The following is a 12,059-nucleotide window of genomic DNA, read 5'->3' as shown; positions in this document are numbered from 1 at the left end:
ACAGAAATGGGATGAAGCCTTCCCCTTGCTGGAATGGTTGACTGGAACTTTCCCCTTGAACCAAAAGCAGAGTTAGAGGGACAAGGATATTCCTGCGAAGGGAAGAGAGGCTCCTGTCCTACCTTCCAGAATTCTAGGCACCAGCTGTTGAAAGTCAAGATCAGAGAAGGGAAGACCAATAGCCTGGGGACAGAATCAATCAAAGCAAATCCAAGTTCATCGCTCATTGTTGTGGCAAACTGTGAAAATGGCCCTCGTCACCTGCCAGGTTACCGTGTCTTCCCACCTCATTTCTGGATTTGGCGTGGAAACTTGCTGCTTTGGTCAATGGAAAATTAGAAAACGTGCCGCAAACAGAGGCGTAAAAAGTGTTTGCACAACTGGACGTGGCTTCTTGCTTATGCCATCAGCATAAGGACACGCCAGGTCTAGCCTGCTAGAAGATGAGGGACACTCATCTCAGATTGTCCCAGGAGTCCCGGCCACTCAGGTCTTAGATCAGCTGACAGCCTGCTGGTTTCCACACGTAAGCCAGCCAGGCGTGATGAGCGCAGCTGACTCTGCGGGCATGTGAGAAACCAGCAGGGAGTCTTGGATGCCACTGAGGTTTTGTGCTTTTTGCTAGGCAGGGTCACTGTGGCACTGGATAACTGCCACGCTGTCGCTCACGGATTGGCCGGGCTCCCACCACAGGCACGTATGCCTGAAATATCAGCCCTTGCAACGTTAGGTACTGTGAACCACGACTTCTAAACTCTCTTTTATATCACAATCCTTGGTGAGAATCTGTTAAACATATACATGCATGCATGCTATAAATTACATATGTGTAAATACACATACATAAGCTCAGAAAACATTGTGAGCATGTGTGTGTGTATATATATATACATATATATATACTCATGCACACATATGATTTATAGCATGCATACATGTGTGTGTTTAACACGTTCTCAGGGAGGATTTTGATATAAAAGAAAGTTTGAAAGTCCTGATTTTGTGAAACGCTATTTCCCTTTAATATATTTGATGCACTCTCCTTCTTATTCTATTCTCTTTTATTTCCTTTTTTTTTTTCTCCCCCTGAGTCGTGCTTATTATCATCCGCTAGGCCGATTTCATGACCCGCTGGCGGGCCGGGACCTGCGGTTTGAAGACCACAGCAGACCGTGTCACAGACTTTCTCACGTTAGCAAACGGGCCTCATTCGTTTTTGTGTTCTCGGTACCCTTGTCAGTCACGGGCACAAACAGTCACTCAACAAATATTTGTTGAATTCGGTTGAATTAAGAGAAGCTTATAGCCACCAAATTCCTCGGTTTGCATTTTTAATCCCTGCCTGCTGGATCTTCCCTTATCTCCCAAGACTTCAGAGTCACGACAATTACTCTTCCCCCAGCTCCGTTCCTAGACTTGACAGAAACCATTTCTGAGTCACTGTTCACACACAGCTCCATCCGGGCCAAGAATCTGGTGCCCTATCTGTCCACTCTCAGTGACAGACCAGCCGCAGAAGTGACAATCCCACTCTGAGTCTGCGCAGGTGGGTGTATGATGGTGGAGAGATAAAGGTAGGTACTGGATCACATTAACCATTGCTTCCGTGCGTCGAGCATGCTGTCCAGCACAGAGTAGGTGCCCAAAAAATACCTATACAGTTGAACTTAGCTTACTTCAATCCTCTGGGTCTTGGTTTCTTTACAGAAAAGACAGGACATTTGGTCCGGTTCTTCCCAGCCTTAAAAGCCAAGCTCTACGTGGTGCCAGCCAAATTTGAGTGTATGCACACGTGGGATGAGAAACTACCTACATACTGTGCTTTAACTGTGTCAAGAAGGACCCCATGTCCCCGACAGATGCTCTGCTCAGTGACCAATGTCAGAGTCCAGCTAGAGTTTTCTTCTTCACATTAAGGTACCCAGCCTACCTGAAGCACAAAATCTTCTGCAAGGGTCAATTCAAGCTATTATCAGTCTTGCACACCCAAAAAAGAAAGAAACTTCTGGGTCTTGCCTTGGGAGGGCATTCAGAGAGGGAGGGGTATTCTATGAAGGAGCAGGTGGAACCGGAAGAAGGCTGGAGCCCTCGGGGATGGAATAAGTCTGGAGACGGTGATGATAGACTCGAACGAGCCCACAATGGGCTGGCTGTGCTGTCTGCTGTCTTTCCTCGGCTCCTTCCCCCTGGCCGTGGGCACAGAAGTTAGGGTAGAGCTGAAAAAGTCTTCCTCTCCTACATCCAAAGCCAGTACTCTATGAGCAACTCTGGCTCTTCCAGTTTCTAACACAAACTAAAAATAACTGCTGTGTGCCTGTTTTCCCACAGCTGACTTAAATATGTGCCACACAGGCCAGCCCTTTTGCTTTGAAGTGCCTTCAACCCACAGCCTCCTGCACCGCCTGGATTCCGCACCCTCCCACACCCGCCTCGTGCCAGGAGATTCAGATCCTGTCGCTATTCGGGACGGCAACGGGGAGCCCCCTGCCAGGCACAGCCCAGTCACCGTGTGGCCAGGGCAAGTGCAATTTGCAAAGGATCAGACCCCAGGCTGGCCACAAGCAGCTAAAAACTCACCCTCAACTACAAAATGCCCCCCGTAGCTCAGCCATCCTCTGGCGATGGTGGAAGCTTCCTTCAATCGTGGGCGAGCGCACAAGAATCTAATGGGTAGAGCAAAGGCTCCCTACACGGAGCCACTGGTTTCAGACTTGTAGAGCCGCCACCCACTTTCCATCATGACGCAGCGCCCACTCAGAAAACAAAGGCTTCACCAAACACCACTTGCGCGTCTTCTGGAAGAACTCTGGTGTGAACGACCGTCCGTCTTTCCTTTAGTCATATTCCGGGAAATCACTTTCCATTAGTTGATGTCACCCACAGTGTGCAGATCCCGTCCCCAGGAAAGCTCCTTTTATTTATTTATTTATTTATTTTAATTTTTTTTTTCAACGTTTATTTATTTTTGGGACAGAGAGAGACAGAGCATGAACGGAGGAGGGGCAGAGTGAGAGGGAGACACAGAATCGGAAACAGGCTCCAGGCTCTGAGCCATCAGCCCAGAGCCTGACGCGGTGCTCGAACTCACGGACCGCGAGATCGTGACCTGGCTGAAGTCGGACGCTTAACCGACTGCGCCACCCAGGCGCCCCAGAAAAGCTCCTTTTGATAGATGGGTTGCGTGGGTCACAACGGCGAAAAGAACAAAACCCAGTTCTTCGCGCCTCATGATCCACTTCTAACCTCACTGTCCCGCAGTCGTCGTGTATCGGCCCCTCCGGCCCTGTGTGCCTCAATCGCTTGTCTTGGCGTGTCCTGTTTCCTCCATGTGGATGGCCTCTACTGCACACGGTCTTGGAAAAACTCCTACTCATCCTTGGAGACCCGTCTCTAATGCCACGTCCTCCATGAAGCCTTTTTGCCCCCTCCCCATCTCCTCATTAGGAGCATGTCTTTGATCTGCAAATCTTCCTCTCTTACCGAGCTCCTCCTCTGAAAAGCAGCCACGAATCCGTCATCCGCTGCCCAGCTTTTTGTCATTCCTCTGTTATTTACTTACTATGTTTCTTTAAATAAACTTGTTTGTTTTACATGCTACCTTCTTCAGCCTCATCCTAAATAATAGTAATGAATGAAATCAAGGCTTTGATGTACTTGCTAGAGTTCTCGCACACATTTACCTGAATACTTCACTGTTACTAAAACTTAAAAAATCTCAGCCTACTACCATGTCCTGTGAGGAAAAGCCGTGCTAGTTGTATAAAGTCTCGAGAGACTATATTTTACTTAAGTTTGAGTTTTCTCTGGGGCTCCGTACACGGTATTGCCCCATAAATGTTTGCTGAATTGAAATCAAATAAAACGGATTAATTGGAACGTAGTCACACCCTTGACACGTTAGCATGAATCCGATTTATGTGAGGAGGCAATTGTGACCTTGAAAAGCAAAGAATGATACTGGAAAGCAGCCGGCCGTGTAAAAAAAAAGTTGCAAGACATGGAAAGGAGGAAGAGCAAGAAGCATGGCGAAGCTGGCCATGGGTTAGACGGAAAGGTCTGGGAGGTGCGTGCATTAGGGGAGAGGTGGTTAAGGAGCAGCAAGGACAGGGAGGACCTTATGCGGGAGGACACCACAGCGCACCCAGTAGGATCTCTGGCTTTAAACTGGGTTATCGGCCCTGGACCCTAGGGGATTCCAGCCAAGCCCCAGAGCTCTGCCCAAGAGACTGCATAGCCCAGGACATTGTGGTCCCGCTCCCTGCCCCCTTACCTTTTCCGCCCTCGGGCTCCAAGCCAGGCCCGCGGGGTGCGGTGGCGTCCTCCCCTGAGCCAGACCCTCCATCCCGATGGAGTGGCTGCACATCCTCTGCCTGGCAAAGCGGGCCTGAAGCAGCCAGGCCGGGGGGGGGGGGGGGTGGCCCTCTGCAGCCCCTACTCCCCTGCAGGCTGAGGTCCAGTGGGGCAAGTCTGGGCTCTGAGCGTTACCGGCTCCCCCAGGATGGCTGCGGTGTCCAGGATGCTGTCCAGACCCCAGCCCGGAACATGGTCACGTTAGGGGTCTCAGTTAGAAGACCGGGTCCCACTCCACCGCCATTGCCCTCGAGCCCACCTGCAACTCCCTTGGGAGCAGACTAAGCAGCCGCCTTCTCAGAAGTGGCACCAGAAGTAGGAAAGGACTTTGGGGTGGGGGTGTGTGGGGGCAGGATCTCTGCCTTCACTGACCAAGATGAAAGACAGCAAGCTGAGCTCTTCCCACCCTGCTTTAAGGGAAAAAAAGGATAAAGGAAGAAAAAGACACCCAATATAAGCCTAGAACTACTAATTTCTCAAATATTTTTCAGTTCTGGACAGACAATGTAACAAGTAAGCAGGAAACTATTAAGACAAAATCCATAGAAGTTAAGGATTGTAATTAAATAAGGGCTACACCAAAGTGAATCTGTCATAATTTTTATTGTAGTGCATGGTAATTAGATATAAGTGACAAGTTGTTTAAGCAATAATCCTAATTACTATTAATTTTACAAGATGTTATGGGGGCTGCTCGGGAAAATCCCCAAAGGTGCCTGAGATTGCTGCTTTTTCGACGTAAGTATTTCCGTCTTAAAGAAACAGAGGCAATAATAGATCCTAGACTTTTTTCATAGGTACGTGCCCTTTTGTATTTGTGCTCAGAGAGAGTAACACTTGCTAGTCCCTTGCCTAAATTTCTTGCTCACTGGAAATATAGAGACTCCGAAGAAACTCATCTCTTTGGCTGCCAAGTCAGGCAAAAGAAGTTTGTAATCTCATTTCATGTTATCGGGCTCATAATCTGGGCTCTCGGGAAAGGAACAAACAGGTAGACCGGTTATGCCGCTCAGAGGCTCAGCTGTAAGCTATAGGGTAGACTGTGGGTCCTCCTGAAGGTTCAGGATTATTGAGTGATTAAGAGGGCATTTTTCAGAGCATCCTGGGATTCTACATCCTCGAATGCTGGATGTAGAAACTGAATCTACAGAGCCTGGGAAAACCTCTAAGTAGAGTCTCTTACTCTTGGTGCCCTGGAATTTTATTTCATGTGACCAAAAGAACATAGAGTCTGTCCTGGAACAAAACCTCCCTGACAGTGGTGGGTCTTACACCACAAACAGCCAAACCAGGCTTTTCCCGGATATGAGGAGGGGAGGGGAAAGAGAGCCGAGGCGAACTGAGTTGAGTAGGATTTGGATGAGTAGTGGAAGAGAGAAGGAGTAGGGATGCTATGGGAACATGGGCATTTAAATGAAGTACCTTGGATAACTGAAGTGAGGGCCCTGGACCTCTGCAGGAGGAAGCCAAAGGGAAGAGAGTAGGCCAGGATATGGAAACATTGCAGAAGTACAATCCTTTTTTTTTTTTTTTTTAACATTTATTTATTTTTGAGACAGAGAGAGACAGAGCATGAATGGGGGGAGGGCCAGAGAGAGAGGGAGACACAGAATCTGAAGCAGGCTCCAGGCTCTGAGCTGTCAGCACAGAGCCTGATGCGGGGCTCGAACTCACCGACCGTGAGATCGTGACCTGAGCAAAGTCGGACGCTCAACCGACTGAGCCACCCAGGCGCCCCCCCTTTTTTTTTTTAAAGGATGGTAGCGTTTAGAGATACAGCTACTTGGCTTACGAAGCTTAATTTCCCCAACTGTGAAATGATCATGATCCTAGTACCTAACCCCCAGGGTAAAAAGTAAACGTGAGATGGAAAAAGTGTATGTCAAGTATTTAGAGCAGTGCAAGACATAGAGTTGGTGCTCTGCTCATATTAGCTATTGTTATTGTTGCGTTATTATTGTTATTAAGGCTTGTCCTGCCCCCTCCTATCCTACATGAGATGGACCAAGGGCCCCCGACCCTCTTGCCCACGGCTGGTTGGGTGAGGTAGAAAGATTTCCAGCAGCCCATCATTAATCAGTCATGTCCCCTAAAATGAGAAAGTGGGCTAAGGAATCTCTAGGTTCCATTTGGGTTCTAAACATTATTGTTAATCTACTTATTATCCAGCTTAGCAGAATCTATACTCCCCAAACCTGCAGCTCGTCTACCAGCTCCTGAGTTCTAGAAGCAGTGACCCTTCAGAATGAGGGTGGGTGTGGGTGGCACAGCGTCGCTGAAACTCTGTTCATTTCCTCATTCATTCTCTTACCGAGACCAGCATTTGTTGAGCGCAAGACCTATACCGGACATTGTATCAGATCTTGGCGCTATAAAGACAAAAGAGATTACAGACAGGTGAGCCAATGATTTTAACACTGCAATAAATGCCATGTTGCAGGGGAGCACTATAATGACAGAGAGGAAGCACTTAACTCTGGCTGGACGGGTCCGGGTGGGGAGGTGCTTCCCAAAGGAGAAGCCATTGGGGAGAGAAGTATTCGTTCCAGGAAGACCAGAAGGGCAGTGCCTTCCAGGAAGAGCCAGAGCAAGTAGACCAGTGCAGAGGCCAGAGCGAGATGGATGCTGGATGTCGTCAGGGAGCTCCACGCAGTTGAGCAGGGAGATGAAAGACACAAGGGCAAAAAAATTAGTGGGGGTCAGATCCTGAAGGAGCGTGTATGTCACACTAAGGAGGTTTCATCCTCAAACAACGGAGAGCCAATGCCAGCAAGATACTTTAGAAAGACCCTTCTCTCTGTAGCAAGAGGAAAGATTAGAAGGGACCGAATGTGTTTGCAGGAGTCCACAGAAAACTGTAGAGGGCCTGAACCACAGCAGTAGCGGGAGTGGAGATGATGGTAGATGTCTGAAGTAACAGACTTCCGTGACTTTGTTGTGGGGCAGGTGAAGGATGGCTCCGGGTTTTGGACGAGATACATGGGGAGAGGCTATTAGAAAACCATGGCGAAAGGAAAAAGACGTGCCACTCAAGATCATACTGAATCAAAGCTCCTGTTGAGATAGCCAGGAAGAGAGATCTACCAGACGACCAGAAGTAGAGGTCTGGAGCGCTGGAGACCCGCCTGGGACACCGCCCCACGGTGGTCACTGCAGCGTGAGTGGAGGCAGGGAAGGCTGTGTGGAGAGTGTCTTCTTCTCAGAAATGTCAGCGTCACTGTCGATCGCGTGCCCGGGGAGCCAAGCACCTAATGGTGATGCTCAAGGTCAGCAATTCAGAGGAGCTAATGCACACACGTTAATAAAAAAGGATCCGGTTTGGGGGACAGATCTTGGGCGATTGGAAGCCTGAAGACTTGAGCACAAGGGAGAGAAGAGCCAGAGGCAAAGCCTGGAGCCAGAGACATTGGTGCATGCCCTTGCATGAAGTTTGGGAGGTGGAGGTGGGGGTTCCACTGTTCCCAGAATCCCGGGCAGCCTTCACTTCCCGGACTGCAGGGTCTCTCCTTTTGGAGAGATGGCTTCCATCCTTATGGCTCCTGGGTCCAGCATGCCGAGAGCTCTTCTAGTCTCATTTCCCTGGGATGGCCCCACCGTTGAACCAGCTGCCCGGTCCCCGAGTCTGAGACCTTTTTTTTTTTTTTCTTTTTTTCAACGTTTATTTATTTTTGGGACAGAGAGAGACAGAGCATGAACGGGGGAGGGGCAGAGAGAGAGGGAGACACAGAACCGGAAACAGGCTCCAGGCTCTGAGCCATCAGCCCAGAGCCTGACGCGGGGCTCGAACTCACAGACCGCGAGATCGTGACCTGGCTGAAGTCGGACGCTTAACCGACTGAGCCACCCAGGCGCCCCAAGACCTTTTTAATTCTTCCTTCTCCTCACTTTCCTGGGAGCAGAACCACCGTTTGAATAGCTGCCCAAACGCGGGAGGGTAGTCATCTTGTGCCCCCTTTCTGGCCATGTGTCCTCTTGACCGACCCACCAAGTCATTCAATCCTGTTATTCTCTGTTCCCATCCCCCCCAACCTGGTGGTTTCTGGGTCTCCCTGACTCTTGAAGCTCCCATCCCTGATTCTTCTCGAGCCCAGATCCACTTGCCTGCAGACCCTTTCCTCACGCCACCCTCTGCTCGAAGCTCCCCACTGCCCTACGGAACTGCCCACCTGCCACTCTCTGGTTTTCTGCCCACGGGCAAATTATGTAACTTCCGTGACCTTAATTTTCTTGTCTGTCTTTCTCGGATCAGCTGGTGTCCCAAGGACTTTTTATCACTTCTCTGCTGCATTTTAAAGATTCCCATCACCTCAGACCTGTTAGGATGTCTTATTATAAAGAGATGAGATGACAAATGTGGACAAGGATGCGAAGAAAAGGGACCCTCGTGCCCCACTGGTGGGAATATAAACAGACACAACCACTATGGAAAACGGTATGGAGGTTCCTCAAGAGATTAAAAATAAAAATATCGTATGATCCAGCAATACCACTTCTGGATGTTTCTCCAAAAGAAAAAAGAAACAAAAAAGGAAATCCTGTCTTTTGCAATAACACAGATGAACCTGGAGAGCATCATGCTACGTGAAATAAGCCAGACAGAGAAAGACAAATACTGCCTGGTACCAATTAAATGTGGAATCTAAAAAAAAAAAAAAAAGTCAAACTCGTAGAAATAGAGGAGACAGCAGTGGTTGTCAGGAGATGGAGGTGGGGAAAACAGGGAGAGAGTTTGGTAAAAGGATACAAACTTTCAGTTATAAGGTCTGAGGATCTAATGTATAACCGTGGTGACGACAGTTGATGACATTGTATTGTATAATTGAAATTTGTTGAGAGAGTAGAACCTAAATGTTCTCACTTAAAGAAAGGTAGGGGGGGAAGAAAAGAATCTTCTGATGGGTTTCCACACCAACTCACATAAACCCTCTGGCTTACAGGTCTCCCCCCCCAGCCGCGGGATGCACAGGACTTGTCTCCTCAAAGACCTTCTGCTCACGTGGTTTGCACCTGAGGCACCTCTTCAGTGTCGCAGGTGTCTAAACTGAGGTAGAACAAGTCCAGGCCTGCTGCTGTCCAGTGGTGGGGGTGGGATACAGCCCAGGTCTCTCTGTCAGCTTTTCTTTGATTCTGACCAAGATTAGGGCCAGTGATGGGGGACAAGTCATGTCATAACATCACAAAACACCACCTAATTCTAAATGTTTTCATGATTTTTGTGAATATCAGTGGCTCTCTCACCGGGAACATCCCTAATTGGGAACACCCAATACGCGTGCGGAAGCCCTGATCCCCCGGTGTGCTAGTACTTGGAGACTGGACCCTTGGGAGGTAACAAGGTCATGAGGGTAGAACCTCGGTGAGTGGATTCGTGCTCTTATAAAAAGAAACGCAACAGGGATGATCGGTTTTTCCGTGATGTGAGTACCCAGGAAGTTGACTGTTTATAAACCGGGAAGAGATGCCTCAGCAAGAATCCCACGGTGCCCACCATGCCAGCACCCTGATGCTTGGGCTTCCAGCTTCCAGAAGCACGAGAAATCCATATATGCTGTTTAAGCCACCCGGTCTGTGGTATTCCGTTGTGGCTGCTCGAGCTAACTCAGACCCCTATGGCAGTGAATTTCGGTTTGTATTGACATTTTAAAAATTATTTTGAGAAGGGGAGAGAGAGCATGAGTGGGGGAAAGGGCAGAAGGAGAGAGAGACTCTTAAGCAGGCTCCACGCTTAGCATGGAGCCTGGCGTGGGGCTCGATCCCTGGGATCGACCCTGGGATCACGACTTGAGCAGAAATCAAGAGTTAGACGCTCGGGGCGCCTGGGTGGCTCAGTCGGTTAAGCATCCGACTTCAGCTCAGGTCATGATCTCACAGTCTGTGAGCTCGAGCCCCGCGTCGGGCTCTGGGCTGATGGCTCAGAGCCTGGAGCCTGCTTCAGATTCTGTGTCTCCCTCTCTCTGACCCTCCCCATTCATGCTCTGTCTCTCTCTGTCTCAAAAATAAATAAACATTAAAAAAAAAAAAAAAGAGTTAGACGCTCAACAGACTGAGCCACCCAGGCACCCCTGTGCCGACATGTTTGAATGGAACCATCATGGACCATTCCTGTGTGTCCTCCCTTCCTGCGGCCCTTTTAGTGGGGCCTGCCTGCCTCTCACCACATTCCCACTATTTGCCTGTGCTCGACCACCTTCTCCTTTCCCTTCGTGACTTTTTGTTTCTGGCTCTTGTCTTCCCAGCCAACATAGGTCAGCTCCCAACATCTGATCAGGCCCTCTTTTGGAGAAGACCCACGGGGCCCGCTTTTCCAGTTGACTAACCAGACTGCTCCCTCACCTCTGACCTGAGTACCGCCCTTCGCTGTTCTGACCTTTAGCGGCCATGGCAGAGCTTCTCGTCACCTGCTCTACCCCACACAGCTCCTTTCACACTCCCCACTCCATCCCCCAACCTGCTTAAACACAGACACAGAAGAGGTACTGAAGAAGTCCTGTGCAAATAGGAGCTTTAAAAAAGCTGAGCAGTTCAATCAAGAACTAATCCAAACCATCACAGGGGTGCATTTGTGCGGCGGCCAGATCAGAGCCAACACTAACATCCTTGGCTCCCTTGGATTCTGTCTGCAGAATGTGCTTACCAGGCTGGGAGACATGGGCCCGTCTCAGATCACGAGCTGGCATGCCCTGGTTGCCCATGGCAACCCAGCTGCGCTGGAGCGTTAGCATTTGTAAATGTGTGTGGGCTTAAAATTATATTATTGATTCTGTCTGGAAGATGATAGTCTGATTTGTATATAGCTCTGAATAAATTACTCATTATCCTTTACAGCCATCAGAATATGAGTCTCTCTTTTTCTCCTTTAAAAAAAAAATTAGAGAGACAGCAAATCGTGTCAGCAGATGTGGAATGAAATGTTTCCCATAACAACCGTACCAGAGGAACCAACATCCAGGGCACCAGCCTGGGAAGTTGTCTGGGCATTCCTGAATAGATAACTAACGGAATGGCTTTGGGAGGGATGGATATCATTTTGGATAGCCTACTACAAAGGGACCGTAAGGTGTAGCTTGAATTACAGTGACAAGCAGATGGGAACAGAGGAAATTCAGCCCTACCCCGGGCTTGATTAGTTCAAGCTGAACCCGCGATTTCTCTTCCGTTTTCTTTGATGTGTAGTATACAAGCAGGAAGATTGAAACATTGTTCTGATTCATCACCCCTCCCCCACATCCATGCTGTCTGCCCTGTAACCCAGTAGATCTTTCCACAAAAGGCGTCCCCGTACCGCTCTGGGTCTTGTAGCTTGCTTTGCCTCGTTGGCCAAAGTGGCAGTGTGCCAGTTCTGAGCCCACGACTTAAGAGGCTTCAAATGTTTGCATTTTCCCTGTCGTGCCTTTGTTGCCATCACCGTGCAAAGAACTTCCTTTGAGAATTGCTGCCCCTTCAGTTGGGACCCGGGATAAATACAAGTGGAACGGAGTCATCCCTGTCACACCCAGCTAGAGTGACGGCGCCAAGAACTATCCCAGCAATGCCCAACCTAGATGAGCCACTGCAGCCAAGCGGCAGATGCGTGGGAAGTAAGTGCTCCTCAAGATGTCACAGGTGCTTGTTATGCAGCAGTAGCTGACTGGTGTAATTCTCCATCTGTCCAACATCACGGTGTATCAGCATCATTAATGACGGCAAAGACAAGAATAACATCCCTCAGC

General features: G+C 49.1%; 1 long non-coding RNA gene across 1 annotated transcript in view; it reads left to right on the top strand.

The window, feature by feature from the left end:
• The window catches only part of LOC121012818 (uncharacterized), a 48,577-nt gene extending 37,399 nt beyond the window's left edge, over positions 1-11,178 (top strand). The window contains exon 3 of the long non-coding RNA XR_005782332.1: positions 10,587-11,178. This is a non-coding gene — a long non-coding RNA (uncharacterized LOC121012818). The remainder of the gene's footprint in view (positions 1-10,586) is intronic.
• Positions 11,179-12,059: the final 881 nt, after the last annotated feature.

This window comes from Herpailurus yagouaroundi, unplaced genomic scaffold, assembly GCF_014898765.1.
Source record: "Herpailurus yagouaroundi ecotype Mexico unplaced genomic scaffold, PumYag 197, whole genome shotgun sequence".
Classification (NCBI taxonomy): domain Eukaryota; kingdom Metazoa; phylum Chordata; class Mammalia; order Carnivora; family Felidae; genus Herpailurus; species Herpailurus yagouaroundi.
Note: the sequence above shows the minus strand (reverse complement) of the source record. Positions and strands in the feature narration are given on the sequence as shown.